General features: G+C 33.9%; 1 pseudogene; it reads right to left on the minus strand.

The window, feature by feature from the left end:
- Positions 1-935: 935 nt before the first annotated feature.
- On the minus strand, positions 936-3605 carry LOC134244690 (THAP domain-containing protein 11-like; annotated as a pseudogene).
- Positions 3606-18116: the final 14511 nt, after the last annotated feature.

Genomic DNA, 18116 nt, shown 5'->3' on the forward strand with positions numbered 1-18116 from the left:
CTACACTAAGATACATAATTCTGTGTATCGGTTTTTGATTTCGATGAGCGGTGTTGTCGTTGTTACTAAAAATAGAAATTTCTGTGAAATTCTTTCAAAATGCTACTCCTCCTACAGTTTTGGTCTGATTTCAATATAACTTGACACACAAGTAGACTATACTAAGATACATAATTTTGTTTATCAGTTTTTGATTTCGATGAAAGATATTGCCGTGGTAACTAAAAATAGAAATTTCTGTGAAATTCTTTCAAAATGCTATTCCTCCTACAGTTTGGTCTTATTTCGATAAATACTCTCAAAATGCGTCTCCAAATACAGTTAACTTGATTATTATTATAATTTAATGTGGCATGCAAGTAGAGTACACTAAGAACATAAAGGGACTTAATCAAGGATCATTAGGCCTATTCTTTTTATTGCTGTGGTCAAGTTTCAATTCCCAACTGCTTAAGAACTTTTCTCTTCATTTGCTATAAGTACAAACCAGTAGAGCTTCAGTCTCGACAGAGGTTTGTCAATGTTGCATAAAAATGCAGCAATTTTTAACATTTGATTACAAATGGGTTTTAATTTCAATGGAATAATATTTGAGAGTAGTTTGAAACACTTCAGTCTTTGTATTGCTCTCTCTACATGAATTCTTAAATTTGCTATTTTTCTAGGTTTCCTTATTTCATTGGCATTCAAACGTTTTCCTTTACCCCAAAGACACTTGTGAGTAAAAGGAGGAATATTTAGAGTCGCTCTTCTCAAGGTCAAAAGGTCCCCAATGTTAAAGCCACGATCAGCCATAACTTCATCATATGGCTCTATATTATCCAAAAAAAGAACTATTCTCAGTAATATATCTATCGGATACATTCCCAGCCCATAAGTCTGAAATATATTTAAATGCACCAGATGGGGTAATGCTCACTAAACATTTGAATGTGTTATGATTTTTGTAAGAGCTCTAGGTTGCTGACTGACAAGTAGGAGTTTTTGGCCTCTGAACAAAAAATTCGGTGCAGTCTATAATAGCACAAGTCCTTGGAAATGATTTCTTGAACGATTTTGGTATGTATTTGATATTTTTTTTCTTTCGACTGCCATTTAATAAGTGGACTAAAAACATCATTCATATATGATATCCAGGTGGTAAAAATTTGTGAAACTCTGCTCTTTGAAACACCAAATAAATCTGCAAGAACAAATCCTGCAATTCCAAGTCGTAGTCTGACAAGAATTAAAATGAATTCCTCGTAGGGACTGAGCTTGCGTTTGGGTCCTGGTTTGTTTCCTTCCTCTTCATATTTCATTTCACCAACAAATTTTTTTCCCTGACCAGTATTTGAGTTTGCATTTGTCTGCTTCTATTGATGAAAACAATCCATCCAAAATAGGTTTACTGGGTAATCCTGTGTAATGTTTTACCGATTGATCAGACTTGATGACATCTTCTAAAAAACAGTCTCGTATCAATGTTTCTTTGTCAGCCAGTTTTGCTTTCATCTCTGTGGTCTGCCGCCGCAAGAGTTCAGTGTCTTCACCTGTAAGATCCGTTTGTGTGGACATTTCAACAAGTTCAGGTCTATCCAAGCTTTTTTCTTTGGACATGTATGAATGATCGTGATTCAGGACACCTGTAATGAAATAAACTGAGTGAATAAAGTGCATTGGATTTTGTTGCATAGATGTTCAAATTAAAACCATTGAAAATAAAATAATTTAATAAGACAGAAAATTATGAGTAATATCACATATTAAGAATTGCTCAGCAGCTCAAGATTAAATATCAGATAACAAATGTAAAGGTATAACAATATATATAATAATCAGTATTTTAAAACATTTTAATGATGGCATTTTTCTACCATCAGATTCTTTTGTTGACTTGTCAGATGTTTACAGTAAAACTTGTTTAGTGTGAACACGGATATTGCGAATTCATGGATATAGATTAGATATAAAATTAAGTTCTTTTATTCAGACAGGAAAGCACGATTAGTATATATTGCTAGTTTACATTGGGGTCCTGTATAAAACATTTACAGACAGATAAAAAAAAAATGAAACAAGAAAGCGGAGTAAAAAAAATATATACATTTTTTTTTATCTTGGATTCCTAACTACATAATAAATTTAATGAATTCCTTATACAGATATAACAAATTACGGATATAACGAGGTAATTTCATACGTCCCAGCTGTGACTTCATTGTAGCCGAGTTTTACTATATATCAACTTACATGGTAAATTGGTCGACTTGTCAGATTAAAATCATTACAACCAGGAACTCTGTATTTTTTTGATTATTTCAGCATGACAAAACCACTTAGGCAATATCTTATATCTACTTGTCATCATAATATTTGACAAGTTGTCGTTATTTTCCGACAAGGAAATATATTTTCTAACAAGTTGACGTCATCATCTGACAAGTTGACATAACTTTCTGCCAAGTCAGCTTGTCAGATGTTATGACAACTTGTCAGATAAAGTTGTTGACTTGTAGAATATTATGTCTACTTGTCAGATCTTTATGTTGACTTGTCTAATACTTTTGTCATCTTTCCAGAGAAATATGATGTCAACTGCTGACCGAAACTAGGCATGGTCACATTTTCATGTTTATTTTTTTTAATACAAAAAAAAAAGAACTGACAAGTAGACAAGAAGGGGGACAGAAATATGCCACCATTCACGGTATTATATTAAATCAAGCTTTGTTATAAACACATTTATATTACAAAATTTTATAAATGTAGCCTTACTGGACTTGGCTGCTATTCCTGGCAACTTTCTGCATTGAACCTGAGGAGCTGTTTCACCTTTGACAATATAAAAGATACAAAAAATCAATATCATAAACCTTTAGTAACATGTGTATTGTGATTTATAAATTTTACATGAAATTAAAACATAACTGATTAACTCCATATAAAGAGATTTTCTGCATGGTTATCAAAATATCCAAGACATTATATTTTAATTTTACCTTCAAGAACTGCAGTTACAACATTTTCTGCTGCAACTGGTGGTGCATTAAAGAGTTCAAGCCCAAGTGTTTCATTATATTGAAATTTATCAGGTTGAACAGAGGTGAAGTTTCTTTTTTCAACAGCATTCTGTGGTCTCTACTTCAATGGGCGCATGAAATTTTTTCTTGGAAACAATGTTGGGACTGGATTACACTCGGTAGGTCTTCCGTCAACAAAATGATTGGAGCACACCCGATGATGTCGTTTTGGTTCAAAATTCTCTCTATTAATCTGATAAATCAATAAATTCTTTGTTTAAAATAGCTCATCATTGAGAAAATTCGGACTGACTGTTTCTCATCTAGATTATTGACAATATATGTTTTCTAAATTTAATTAAATAACTGTTTAGAAGTTTTTATGCTTCAAAAATCGAGTATTTTAGCTTGCTTTCGCAAAAACAAAACATACCTGAGATATCCACCTCTTTCTATAATTGTGTTGTTCTTTAAGCGGGTCGGGAACGGGAAAAAATCAACTCCTTCCATAGCTGGATACTTTTCGAGGTTCCGCTTTTTACGTCCGTCTGACGTACAGCCTGGTACGACACACCAGTACTTGGAAATTTTTCGTGTATCCATTGAAAAGTTAAACAAATCTTACAATATTATGATGGAGAAAATGCGAGCTAAAATGCCTAACAAATCAGCATCGTATCGTGACTGCCGTGCGAAAAATAAAAACCAAAACGGTATTACAGAACATCCCGGAAATCGGCTATTAAGTGATTAGATTTGACCAATTCACTAGAAATCGCTGTGAATCGGCTAATCCTCGTGCGTTAGTTTTTTTTTTTTTAGCTAATCCCTTTGTATAAAGCTAGTCATGCTAATTTGCGGTTATATTATAGCTTTTCATTGTGACGTCATAATAAAGCGACGCAAAAACACAATGCTTCGTAACGTATTTCATATAATAAAACGCAACAAAATAAGACGTGAACAACAAACAAAATGCAATGGTTGCATTAGAATTAGGGAATAACTGTCTTCTACGTTGGTATTTGCGGCCGTTAATGAGAATAATGAATAATTAATCTGTATTTTTTTTTAAAAGGTGATCTTTACAATTTAAATTTGTATCGGTAATAATGAAACAGTTATGACATTATCATTGAGGGAGTTAGCAAGATTCCAGATCCCCTCGACCAGGCGCGTTGCGTCTCGGGAAATAGTGGTAGTCTTGGAGAACTGGAATCTTGCTAACTCCCTTAATGATATACTATAAATGTGTATTAACAAGTATCACATTTGGTTTGAATATATAGGTCACAAGGTTACTCAGGTATATCATTATATTTTACAGGAAAATGTGAGTTGATGTCAATGTTGTATGAAGCCGTGTGCATGTGCCAAAGTATTCTGTAAATAAGTGCAATATTTTTCTTTAATTGCAAACATTTTTCGAATGCCGGTCATTTCTCCCAAGTACCTGCTCCACCTAGGTCATTTTTCCCCTGGGTCATTTCCCTCCGTTACCCAGGTCATTTCTCTCTACTACCTAAGTCATTTCACTCCAACTAGAAAATTATAAGATAATGAGTTTAAATTTAATTAGTTTTATTAATTACTAATCATTATTGAGTGTAACATGATCTTTATTTATTAATTACCATCATTATTGTGTAACCGGAGAGGAGAAAATGGAGACCGGGATTCGAACCCGGGCCCCCTTGAAACTCCGGTCGGGTGCTCTACCAGCTGTGCTATCTGGCCACCGGCGATCGAACCCGGCTGACCGCCACACTCCTCCCTCCTTATAGTCCGAAAAATCTGACGTTTTTCTGGCTTTTTTTACGATTTTGATATTTTACATGCCAGGAAAACGTCAGAACCGGCGCCATTACGAAAACTGGGAAATCGCCGCCTCCAACCGGAGGCGGCATTCAGAGGTTGATTTTCGATACTTGTAAACCGAAATAAATGCTGAATTTACATTTTATCAATAGCACTACACCTTTAGTACTCACCAACATCGTTTTTATGTACTGTTTATGAAATAATATAATCCGATGAACACATTTTATCTGAGTGTTGAGATTTGTTTTCATTTCGTGCATTTTAAAATCGTGCAAGTTCTGAATCGGAATGTGGAGTGGTAATTTCTATTCATCGATATTGGTGAGTTCTAGGAACTTTGTGCCATTGATAAATTGTGATTTCGGCATCTAATTCGGTTCCCAAGTATAGAAAAACAAATTCGAGTGGAGACGGTGAAATTCCCGGTTTTCGTAATGGCGCCGGTTCTGACGTTTTCCTGGCATGTAAAATATCAAAATCGTAAAAAAGCCAGAAAAACGTCAGATTTTTCGGACTACCCCCCTTAAAGGTCTTTGGCCCTCCAAAAACGCCAACCCAGGCTCATCCCTGGCAGGTTTTTCATTTGTCAATTCCATGGCATGTTACGGCACCAAATGTAACGGGAGAGGAGAAAATGCAGCGGACCGGACCGGGATTCGAACCCGGGCACCCTGGAACTCCGGTCAAGTGCTCTACTAACTGAGCTTTCTGGCTACCGGCGATCGATCCCGGCTGACCGCCACAATTAAATTTATCATTAACTTCATTCATTTGTTTTATTTCATCTTATTTATTTATTCATTAATTAATTCTAACATTTATTTTATTTATTTATGAGTTCACACATTTGTTGTTTATTTATTTATTTCATTCATAATGTAAACATTTCACTGTAATTGCAGGTATTACATATCTGCAATACTGAGATCTTGCAGATATACATACGCAAAGTTTAAACCTCTCTTCATCCTAATTTAAAAGGGAGTTCCGTTTTAAAGTTTTTCATAATATTTGATTAATATATAACATGGTCTAGATAAAAATGTACAATAAAAATGTCCCCAAACTAGGGTCGAGATAGCTACTAAATTAACCGGTCACGGAGCATCAGCGATTGATATTATACTCACCTTACTCACGTGACATTCTGCTGTTCGATACGCTAACGCTTTCATTGAAAATTTCATTGTGTTTAAGTCTCTGTTGTGACAGTATGTATCGTCAATCGCAGCTTCTCGGGCCTTTCCGACTAGCGGAAAACGACCTCGAATGTATATGGTAGACGCCATGACAACCCTCCCTTTTCACGATCTTTGAAATAAATGCATGGAGACCTTTTATCTGTGGAATATGGAGTTCAACTTTATTAAATGTACTGATATTACCTAAACTATACTGTAATACATTCGAGGTTGTTTTTCCGACCTCTGACGGAAAGACCCGAGATGATGCGATTGTATGTATCGTATTTCCAACTTCAAACTTTGGGAGATTTTTGAAAAAAAAATAATAGGGTTTGAAGATAATAGTCTCTTATTTAACCTAATGCTTTTCATAAGGGGTGTTTTGAAAGAATTCTGGTATTGACAGTGTCATTAGTAAGTACATGTACAAGCTTATGTCGCCTCTGTATTGTGGTCTGCAGAGCGAGACATCTACCCCATCCCTTAACATTAAAATCATTAATAATTGTGCACCTTAAAATCAATACGATCTCTCTCTTCCATTCCACGACCATGCGGTTTAAATGTCTCCGCCTATTTGCGGATACCTTAGATTCGAAAGTGGTCCCGTTCAAATTTCCGGAATTTAAGGTTTTTACATGTTCTTTTCAATAATATTTTCTGTAATTATAGAAATATGTATGACAAAAAATTCTAGAAATAAATATCAAAAGCATATGCTGGCACATTAATCATCGATTAATTTAGCGATATATTGTAATGTTAAGCTTAAAATGGGTAGCCGAAAAGGTTCCAAATGAACTACTTAAGTGCACTCATTCTTTGTATATGTACAATTTTCCTAAGGTGCGAGTTCGATCATCATATATATAACATTTAGTTAAAACATGTACACAAAATTTCATCAACGGCTAGGGTAAAAAATGATGAATTTAACAAAGAACTTTATTCGGTAATAACCAATATTTGCCCCCCCCCCCCAAATCAAACTTTGATGGAGGTATATTTAATTAAGTTCTTAAACAGGGGAGTATATGCTGACTTCAAAGCACTGAATATTTTCATAAGTAATGACGTCATATGTACGTAATGACGTCACAAACATGACGTAAATTTAAGTTTTTAATGAATTCTACAGAAAAATGTACATATTTCGTCGATATTTTGAGTAAAAGTCACCGAGCGCATGTGTGTTCAGGATCAATATTTTGATATAATGTGTAGAATGATAATATCAATGAAATATGTAAATATTAATCCTGAACACACATGCGCTCTATAAATTTAAAAGCTAAAATTGTTGAAATTTTGTCCATTTTGTCCTCTTTCTGAAAAAAATTCTAAAATTAGACTAGTTTGTGACGTCATCAAAACAAAAATTGTGAATAAACTGCTTTGAAACTATAATATGTTCTGTTAATTTATATTTCTCATACAATTTATTGAATTCAGAACATTTCATGAAGTTTTCAAAATGTAACTTTTGTGGGGGCAAGTATATGCAATATACCGCATATAGTTCTTTATTAATTTCAATTTGGTTTAAATTTTTCTTTCAAAATTATGACCCTTAACGAGGAGGCCTTCACGTGGCAAAGGCAGGGCAACGGTATCAATTTATTGTCACATTAATTTGAATATTTACTATTTTCCCCTAGCTGTAAATAAGATTTCAACATACTTTCTTTCGTTCGATTTTTATGAGTCATAAATTGATAAAATTAATTTATTTTACAAGATAAAAGTTAATCACAGGAATGGAATTGTATATAATTATATTAGACCAGATTAAAAATGGGGTAAAATGACACAGGTATAGGAGAGGGAAATGGTAGGAGAGAAATAACCTATAATAGGAGAGAAAAAGTTTTTGAGAGAAATTACCTGACATCATTATTTTTCAGTAAATTGTATTCTACATGTAGCTCTTTCAGGAATGCATAATTCTAGGTTTCTGCATACTTGTCTTTCTAATTGCTTCAAAGTCTTGTCACTTCCAACATATAAACCCATTGTAATCATTTTTCATGAATTACAGGTAATTATATATTACAAATGTGGAGGGTAAAAATTTCATTATTGTTAGACAACAATAACACCAGCACCAATGCTTTAGAGAAGGATATGGAGATAACGAACAGTATTCACTATCAAAGTCCATAAAACAATACAAAATAGGAGCAGAGCAAACACGGACCTCCAAAACATCAGAGGTGGGATCAGGTGCCATGGAGGAGTGAGCATCCCCTGCCAACCGGTTACACCCGCTGTGTGCTCCTTGTCATGATCGGGAAATAACGGAAAAACCCGTCGTCATGTCAGTGTATAAATAATGGACTAACAATTAGTATGAAAAACGTCAGCCAGCATTTGACTCAATGATAAATTGTATTTGCTGAGGTCATGGTATCGACCATATATAAATGATGACTTTAAATGAGATTGCTGAAAGTCTTGTTTCATCAACTTGTTTGTCAATAATATACCTCGTTTTAGAAATTGTTCATACGTAGAGCATGCTCTAGCGTATTGAATCAACTGAGATATGTAAACTCTATATGCAGGTGATGAAGGTATATCTGCATAGGTAAGGGAAGTTGACGATAGAAAAGTTAAAGTCATCACGTTTATCATAGAGCTTGGTTGTTAGATTACCATTAGTGTATTTCTCAATTGAAATATCCACGTATGAAACAGACGTATCAGATTCTGAGCTACTCCTACAAGTAGGAACCTCGGTAAACGTCCTTATGCTCATATAATGCTTATATACCTCGGACTCTTACATCCGAAGGCCATTTTCTAACGAGCTCGTTCCGCCCGAGATTTTGGGCATGAGGTATGAAAGTTACAAGAAATCATAAAATCCATTTTATTCGGTGTGCACTATTGTTAATTAATGAAATTTGTCATTATTTCAATTTGTCACCAGGAGTCCTTTCGATTTTTACTTCACATTAATTTTGCGGAATGTTAGTCGGAAAACGAAATTTTCGTTGCGTTAAACTAGTTTCGTTTCGTCAGATTTTCTGCATTCCATTCCCGAATTTTAAACAGACGACTTGTTTCAATTTCTGCTTCGATTTTAAAAATAATGGATTTATTGCTAATACGAGAGATGAACATTGTTTTATGCGTAAGTTTTATCGTAAATGTAAATAGTGAGTATTTTATTGTTTAGTGCCATTCGTTAATATACAAAGCCTTTTTTAAATTTAATAAATTATTTTCTCTTGGGGTTTCAGCGGCGAGATTTTTTACAATGGATGCTAGAGGTTACATGGCGCCAAGTCAAAAGTATCTCGCCGTTAAGCTCTAGCATGCTGGAGTAACTCTGAGGTATCTTTTATCTCAAGCTCACCAGGATATATCGATCTACGTAGGAATGGAAATTATCATTGTTAATTGACAATACGTCGTTGATATATCTTAATGTCGAGTTGAAGGCCACAGCAAGTGTTTTCTTCTTTTCACGCATGAGAATTTGCACAAATTCTGCTTCATTAGAATATAAAAATAGGTCTGCTAAAAAGGAACGCAATTGGTATCCATGGGAATTCCACTAGATTGTTGGAATACCTGGTCTCCAAAAACAACATAGATATTGTCAATCAGAAACTCAAACATCTCTTTGATGTCAGCTTCAGAGTACTTCTGTGTAAAGGGTGTTAAGAAAGTTCGTTCCACATTTTTCTTTTATTTTCAAAAAGAAATACGATGAGAAGATATTTACAGTTTGTGATATTTCATGTTTACAGAGTCCATTCTTGCTACTGTAAAGGGTTTAATTGTCTTTTGTTGAATCAACAAGGGGAGGGCAGGTATTAAAACAGATGATGTCTGTTCAGAAAAAATACGGATGATGCATATTTGTGACATATATTATTGAGCACGCAGGTCAAAACATCCTTTCAAATACTATGCAAAAATTATTTTTATCAAATCTGTGAAATATTTCAAAATGACAAACCTATTCTTTTGAAAAGTGATATATCGTACTCATACCTACGCTCATCAGCTTGTCTAATGTAAGATAAGCTATGAAGTAACAAAAGTAAATAATCCTTTATTCTCACTCAAAATGACCAGTATTTCTATCATTCGGGTGCTTTAAAGATGTTATATATTTTTTCATATGGAAGAAAAATCCTATAATTTGCTGCTAGAAACGATTTGGTATAAATCTGCAGCACACTCTTGTGATTTTGTCAGACTTGAAAATTCATCTCTTTAGTTAAGCACTACTTTGAATTTTTTGAAAATATTTCATCCCGGAACGAACTTTCTTAACACCCCTTACAATCAGAATGTTTTAACAAAATAATTTTGCAATTGACCTATGACCATGTATTACTAAGTAAATTTATGAGTTCCATTTTTATTGAAAAAGCAGCTGTCAATGATATTAAAAAGCCTGGACTTTAATTTATCGTGGGGAATGGTTGTGTATAAAGTTGAAGAGTAAGTTTTTAAGCTGTTGATTTTGGTAAAATCTTGTGATTTCAAATTGTCAAAAAGTTCTTTTGAATTTTTTGGTATCTACATCCACATCTGATTCACGCCACTTCTTGAATATATTGTTGCACTACTGTCAATATCTTTATTAATGAGAGTAACGAAAGAAGCTTGGTTAAACATTTACTGGAATTCACAATGTATCTTTCTTTGTAAGGATTTTTATGACGTTTCGGAATCCAATATATATAGGTTAGATTAAACTGCTTAACATTGCTCAATCCAGCATTCAAATACAGTTGTATTTCCAAAACTTGAGTACATTATTTGTTGTACTTCAAAATGTCATCATCCGTAATAATATGGTCAGATTTGATAATATGGCTAGACACCTGAATAACCTTGTGACCTAGATTCAAACCTATTATGTGTTAGACCAAATTAAATGTATTACCCAATTGGGCTATCCAGCAAGCTATTGAAAATTTTACCGGTATTTTGTAATTCGCTGTAACAATTTTAAAACCATTTACGATAAACAGAATGGGTCATATTATAAATTCAATCCTCATGTACTACAAAACTACAATGAAGACTGATTTATACATGAAGTCGCCCCTGGTGCGCAATGGTTAGATCATTTGCTCTAAAATTAGGTGTTAATCATGACGTCGTAGTTTCAAATCCCACTGCGGGACGTGAAGAACGTCCTCTGATGAAACCGGATAAACCAAGGCCCTGTATTACAGTTCGTGCTAGCACATTAAAAGCCCCTGAGTGCAGATTACAGGACTTTTGCAGCCCTCCATCGGCAAGAGTTGGTTTCTCCATATAATTAAAAAAAAAACCGAAAGCAATGTAAATAAACGAGGTTATTTTTTCGTAGGAAAAATTTAAATTGGGCAGACTATTTGATTCACTAAGGGGTTTTAACAGGCAATTTTTCCGAGTTTTAAATTACGGTATATCCGGTTTTTTTCGCGGTGATCTATTTTTCGCATTTTTTGCGATCATTTTTAATTCGCAAAATATAAAACACGCAGAAATTATGTCAGCTAAAATGTATCATAAAAACATTACCATTTTAAACAAAAAAAAATCTTTAATCTTAAAAAATAACATACGCAAGATATAAATTGTACCCATCTACCCCTTTTTCGCAATTTCCAACACGCGAAAAAAAACGGATATACGGTATTTATTTTCACGTCGGTGAAGGACAGGTTATTTTTAGTCAGAGGAAGGATTATTTATTTACTTCTTAACTGAAAAATATCTGATAAAAAAAAAAAACGCTCCAAATCCAAATATATAAAAATTAATGGGGGGGGGTTTTACACCATAAATTTATTTTCTTGCCATTCGAGAACAAATTTTTTGATTCTAGCACATATTATATATTTCTAAAGTATGCAAGCTTATTCTCCACCCTCATCCTCTCATAATCAAATGTTCCGTTAATTGTTTAGATGCTGATTCAAAGAAAGGCAGTAGAAGCAGAGGAGGGATCGACCGATTATTGGTTCTATGTCAATAAATGGTTTGACACTGACTTAGAGGACAAACAGCTTTCGCGAGAATTTGTTCCAACAGATGTGAACGGAAATCCAATTCTGAAGGATCAAAACGGTAAAGAATGATCATATTGACCATATCGTTTGTACTTTGACATGAAGTTGCCTCCTGCATGCGCAATAAATTGTGTTAAAATGCAACATATTTACGTACATGTATGTAGACATCGACTTATTGTCAACATGCAAAATAATTATGTTGACATTGAAGTTATCACTCTCTACAGAGAATCTATTATTCTGCGAGATAATTGTTATACCTTAAAAAATTGTTCCTATACAAATCTATACGAAAAAAGTCCAACATATCTAATGTTTTGCTGAGCGGGCATAAAAAAATCAATGTTGGACCGCTGACGGAGATGTTGGACCGGTCGATGAGATGTTGGACCGCTTACGTCACAGAATGGGCGGAGCTTAATCTCATTTTCATTCGTTGGTGTTTAACATTGACGAATCTGAGGTTACATCATGGAATACAGTCTTAAATACATGTATGTAGAAAAAAAATTAAAATGAAAGGTATAAGAAAACATTTATTGACGGAGTTCTCGGGCAAAATGCGTTTTGTCGACCCTCGAACCAAACTGTCTGCCTTCGGCCTAACGGCCTCAGGCAGACATGCAGTTTGGTTCTTGGGTCCGACAAAACGCATGTTGTCCTCGAACTCAGTCAATAAATGTATAATGTCAACATGCAAAATAATTATGAAGACTTGCAACTTATTTACATGTATATCAACATGCAAGATAATTATAACGTTAAAATTTGAGTTAATTTTGACAACATGCAAGAATTGTAAGTTGACATGCAACTTAATATCTAGCTGCAGAATTAAAGCTCGCTGGTCTGAAAAAAAGGATATACGACCAAAGAGCTACAGTGCCACTCATTGAATCTAGAATCTAAGACCGCATGTGTCGTCTGCTTTCAGCTTTTTTTTTAAGATATAAAAAAGTGGTCAGCTATTTATATGCTACAATCATATACAGTATTTCAAGCAAAAAATCTAGCATGGTAGTTCATAAATAAACAAAAAACATCATAATATACCGGCAGTATAAGACTGCGATAGAGTCTGTCAATCAAAAAAATATAATTCTCAACCCTCAAATGAATAAATCAGTTGAAATCATAAAAAATAATGTTTTATCATTTAACATGTGTAAATACAAAGTCTTTACACCAATTGTTACTCTACATTAAATGGTGCCCCGTGTCGAGGATAATAACCCCCTTGGCACGAAAAAGATCGTTTTTCTGGAGTTTGATAAAGAGTAGGCTCATTGGGGGCCGCAAGAGAAACCAAAAACTTTCAAAAACCGGTCAATAAATAAACTTGCCCGCCGAAATATGGCTGAAATATTGCCGACTCGGCGTTAAACAATATAAAATCAATCAATCAATCTACATGTACAGATCTGGGGGTCGTAACATAAAGGCTACTTAAGTCTAAGACCGTGCTTAAGTAGGACTTAAGTATGGTCTAAAACTTAAGACCGTAACTAGAAGCGTGCTAAGATTTGATAATCTTAGCAAAACTTAGGCGGTCGGAAGAGGTGACTTAAGTATATCTTAACTTTCTTATACATCTATTCAAAACTATTTTATGCTGACTTTCGGTGTTAAAGCATTCCTCTATTCATATTATGCATAGAAGAAATTAATAATTCCTATTAAATACTATTATGAGAATTTTTTGCGTCGGGGTGGGGGGGGGGGGGTTACTGATCAATGATTCCACTATTACTCTCAAGACATCGTACATGAAAATGCAAAATTTAATTTGGGGGATTCCTCTGAAATTAGTGGGACCTACCTAGATCGGTATAAACACTAATCCACTAATCATTATAAGTAAATTGAACACGTACAGTAATAGTCTAATTCATGGATCTGTATGTTGACCTTGAAAATATGAGATGAAATAAATTTTTAAACATAGAAAAATGTTGTGGAGTAAGGGGATGATGACCAAAAAACTAATAAGGCCATTTATATTTTATTAGTTGTTTTACGGATTTTTTTATTGAAAATATCCATTGGGTGGCTACAAAAAAAAAAAAAAAAAAAAAAAAAAAAAAAAAAGAAGAAGTGTTCAATGTTCAAAACTTTTAATATGCAGCATATCAAAGCAGTTGGGGAAATCAACCTCAGAACATTGCACAGAAATGTCTTTCTTGACATTCCTCACTAAAAGAGAACGATTCTCCGAGCAGAGAGACATATTATGTAAACAATGCTAAACTTTTCTGTGTATGTCTATGACTGGATACGGGTGTCCTCTCACTGCTACGTCCACACTACCACAGAAAAACACACTTCAGCAAATTTTACACAACCCCCTGTAAAATAATAAAAGTTTAATCAAATTCAGATAATACCTTTTCTTAAACAGTATTAAACAGTATAAAACTAAAATTCAGTGCACAATCAATGGACACAAATAAACTTACTAGAATGATAAGTCATCCCCATAGGGTTTCACATTCGCATGACTCTCATACAAACATTTTTTGTCTTAGAACATCCTGGTGAGTCAGTTCCTTTTCCAAATCTAAAATTTAAAACTTTAAGAAACATTTCTTTCACATCATTTGGTAGATTCATACCTGTACAATGACAAAAAAGTATTTTGTTTCTCTGACGCTTTAACAATTGACAACACGTCTTGCAGATTTTTAAAATACAGTCAAACATGTGCATTTAAAAATGTCATAAATAATATATGAACTGTTAACTAACCATTAGATATAACTGTTTAAAACTTCGCCAAACCCTCAAAGAAAAGTTATGGGTGTCGGATGGAGTGCAAGTGATGACATCAGATTCGTTGGTTTTGGCTGTAATTTCCTCAACCACCACACTCCATTCGCTGATCAGATAACATCATATATATAGAATAATCACCAGCCTGATCAGCTCATAAAAACCGTCATACATTTATACATTTACTATTGTCCTTAAAACATTTATATTCTGTTTTGAAAAACCTAAAATGTTTCACATGGCCGTCATACTTATTTCATCTCTGACTATAAAACGCTTGTAGAGTTTTTTTTTAAAAGGGTCAATAGTGGAAGCGTTTACATGATTCTGATTACAACTAAGTAAAATTCAAACAATGTACGGTCATTTCCGGATTTTTTTAATATGTTTGAAGTAAAGTTCGATCGGCGATTATAAAAAAAGGATTGAATGGAATTTTTATTTTTTTTCCAAAACTTAGAAAAATGGGGTCGGCGGATCCGTAAAACAACTAATAAAAAAAATTTGGCCTAAAGAGTGTCTGTAAATTAAAATAAATGTAGAATGACAAGCGCATATTTAGACAGGGTTTCCTAGAGTTTGATTGATTGATCAAGAGACAGAGCTAGGTGGGTGAGAGAGAGAGAGAGAGAGAGAGAGTAAATGGGAAAAAAAGATGTCCTGAAAGAATTTCCACTCTTGATGTAATTGTAAATAATTATAACTACTCCAATCTTTGCTTGCTGACATGGACTGAGACATCGGGGGTGGGGATTCAAAATGTTTTGCACTTTTTTAGAGTTTTAATTTCAAGTAGACAGACGTTCGGTTATTTTGTCATGTCTACGAGAATAACAAAGCAAGTGAACATTTGTCAAAACAAAAGAACAATAAACGGTAACTGAAAACATCGCAGCTTCGGAGGATAAACAATAGTCATACATTTACACTGAACCACAGATCACCGTTATGTGACCGCTCAGTATTTTTTCTTAATCAAATATGCAGTGTATTTTACAGCAAATTAAATTATATCTTTAATACAAAATCTAATCTTACATAACTAAAACGATAGGTAAGGACGTTAACCTTTATAAATATTTAATTAAAACGTAACCGAATCATTTTGTAGCAATATATCTGAATAAAATGAAAAAATATAGGGTGATTCATAAGAAGTATTTTGAACATAAGTTTGACTTAGCTAAGACATTCCTAAGTTCGCTTTATGATACGGTTTAAGACATACTTAAGTAGTACTTAGGCAGGTCCTAAGATTGTGCCTAAAACGTACTTATGACCCTACTTAAGTCAAAAACTTAGCAAGCTTTATGTTACGAGCCCCTGTTGTGGGATCCAGGGGCCTGTTTCACAAACATTTCCTAAGATATGTCGTAAGACATAACTTAAGATATGCCTAAGTTATAACTTAGGAAGTTCCTAAGATTTGTCACAGCTGTTTCACGAAACAATCTTAACTAAACTTTATCCTAGGGCATTTCTTAAGCTGTGAATAGCTGTGTGTAAATAATAACCCACATAACTACAAATCCTTAACATGTATTGTAAGAGTAGTTTGAGTAGTCTTTACTTTAAGGTAGCTTATTTCAATTAGTTTGAAAAAAAAATAGTCTGAAAGGGGGAGAGGTGTGGATTGGGGGGGGGGGGGGTATTGTGGTAAGGATTTCTTTTACTTTCATATAAACTGGACAAAAGTGTGATAAAACTGACCTACTCAATTATTTTCCTTGACAAGTTGCCCGATGGAACTTAATTAGTACACCCTCACCTCCATACCACATACGGTATACATGCATGTATTTTTTTTAAATTATTCTTAAAGTAGGCGTTTGCTTAATACAAGGTAACGTTCCTAGTAAAGGCCGGTATACACGATGAGATTGTAGTACAAGTATCATAATACTTTTGTATTATAATACTTTCTTGTACACACGCTAATACATATCTTATAAGATTGTAAATAAACTATTATTCCCACGTGTTTTCTCCTGTCATACTTATCTCTCTGTCAAAATAATAAAATGATAATAATAAGCTCTGCTTCTAGCATCTCTTTTGTGGTAGCTACAGCTTGATATATTCCACAAGTCCTCTTCCACTTCCCATAAAACCGCGAGTTTTTCGATACCTTTACTCGAAAAGTCGGCCATTATTATTTACCATGTGCTTTATTTAGTAATAATATAGATAGGATGACCCCCAATGTGAGTACATTTGATTGGTTGAAAGTGAAAGGTGAGTTAAGACTTGTATTAGGAAATAGAACATTGCTCTATTCTTAATACAATCTTATAAGATTCGAAAAATCTTATGATACACTGTATTAAGAGTGTATACACAGTAAGATTTTGTATTATAATACAAATCTTATAATACAAATCTTACCGTGTATACCGGCCTTAAACCTTATCGAACACGATATATTTTTTTTTAGATATATTTTTTTTTCTTCATGAATGGGTGCTTTTTCTTTGTCTGATCTTCGTTAGTAGTCCGTGCTTCGTTTAAAGCTTTCTCGCTCACAAAATAACAATGTCTCGACAGAAGAGGAACCCCAATTTTACGAATGCTGAAATAACTATTCTTATAGAAGAAGTAGAAAGAAGAAAAGATGTTCTTTTCTCCAAGCACAATTCCACCGTGACTAATCAAGCCAAAAAGGGGGAATGGGACCATATTTGTTCTAAAGTGAATTCGGTCAATACAAGTTACATTAGGTCAGCAGAGGAACTAAAGAAAAAGTGGAGTGCCATTTGCAGCGAAGGTAAAAAGAAATTCGCAAAAATTAAAAGGGAACAGAGAAAAACTGGAGGTGGTCTTTTGCCGGCAGACTGTACTACAACCCCACTAGAGGAAAAAATACAATCAATTTTGGGTGAGACATCTACATCCGGAGTTGAGGGGGGCATCGACACTCTTGTACAAAGAGAACGAGGTTGGTGTCCACTAATACTAGTATTACATACGCATATCAAATCTTTTTTAAATTCTAAAAATGATTGGGGCACTTGTCCATAATTTGTTAGTTATTAACAAGTTGTGGTGTGTTTGTTCTAGCATCTTTTTTGCCAATTCTTCTAGTCATATTTGTATTTTTCCTCATGTTTATTAATATCCTTGTAAGGGATATATTCAAATATGGGCATGTGTAACTTTTTTCTTATATGGTTAATTTGTTTAGCATTCTAAAAAATGCTCATTTACAACAAAAAGTTTGTTTTTATACTTGCAAAAAACATAGCAGAGTAGACTCATGGATGGAGAAATAAATTATTAATTCTAAAAATGATTGTTATTTACTTCAGATTAAA

This window comes from Saccostrea cucullata, unplaced genomic scaffold, assembly GCF_032062105.1.
Source record: "Saccostrea cucullata isolate Sc308-1 unplaced genomic scaffold, CSIRO_AGI_Scuc_v1 ctg2391, whole genome shotgun sequence".
NCBI classification, from domain to species: Eukaryota; Metazoa; Mollusca; class Bivalvia; order Ostreida; family Ostreidae; genus Saccostrea; species Saccostrea cuccullata.